The sequence below is a fragment of the Schistocerca serialis genome, chromosome 3 (assembly GCF_023864345.2).
Source record: "Schistocerca serialis cubense isolate TAMUIC-IGC-003099 chromosome 3, iqSchSeri2.2, whole genome shotgun sequence".
Classification (NCBI taxonomy): Eukaryota; Metazoa; Arthropoda; class Insecta; order Orthoptera; family Acrididae; genus Schistocerca; species Schistocerca serialis.
The window spans coordinates 769,102,025-769,102,855 of record NC_064640.1 but is presented as its reverse complement, the minus strand read 5'-3'; the positions used below and the strand labels follow the sequence as shown (position 1 = coordinate 769,102,855).

At 50.9% G+C, this 831-nt stretch overlaps 1 non-coding gene across 1 annotated transcript; it reads right to left on the bottom strand.

Annotated features, from left to right (window-relative positions):
- Positions 1-334: 334 nt before the first annotated feature.
- On the bottom strand, positions 335-409 carry Trnas-cga (transfer RNA serine (anticodon CGA)). Its single transcript has one exon. It is a non-coding gene; the product is annotated as a tRNA-Ser (tRNA).
- Between the last annotated feature and the right edge of the window lie 422 nt (positions 410-831).

The window sequence follows — 831 nt, the reverse complement described above, 5'->3', positions numbered from 1 at the left end:
GCTGATATGAAACTTCCTGGCAGATTAAAACTGTGTGCCCGACCGAGACTCGAACTCGGGACCTTTGCCTTTCGCGGGCAAGTGCTCTACCAACTGAGCTACCGAAGCACGACTCACGGCTGGTACTCACAGCTTTACTTCTGCCAGTACCTCGTCTCCTACCTTCCAAACTTTACAGAAGCTCTCCTGCGAACCTTGCAGAACTAGCACTCCTGAAAGAAAGGATATGGGGAGACATGGCTTAGCCACAGCCTAGGGGATGTTTCCAGAATGAGATTTTCACTCTGCAGCGGAGTGTGCGCTGATATGAAACTTCCTGGCAGATTAAAACTGTGTGCCCGACCGAAACTCGAACTCGGGACCTTTGCCTTTCGAGGGCAAGTGCTCTACCAACTGAGCTACCGAAGCACGACTCACGCCCGGTACTCACAGCTTTACTTCTGCCTTTCTTTCAGGAGTGCTAGTTCTGCAAGGTTCGCAGGAGAGCTTCTGTAAAGTTTGGAAGGTAGGAGACGAGGTACTGGCAGAAGTAAAGCTGTGAGTACCGGGCGTGAGTCGTGCTTCGGTAGCTCAGTTGACGCAGTCCGCCTTTCGCCGCGGAGCAGCTCACACTTGTTTACGTCTCGGCTACGAACGGTCGCGGAATAAGCGGTGTTTACACCGTCGTCACTCGCGTGTGTTACTGTTTGAATCGAACGCAATGGCACACAATTTCCGAAAAACCACGATACAGTTCACGTTCTGTAACGAGTATGCAAGACCGAAGGCTTTCGAAATCGAACGTTTCTTGAGGGACGAAGTGCATCTTAATTACACGGAGATTATTGGAAT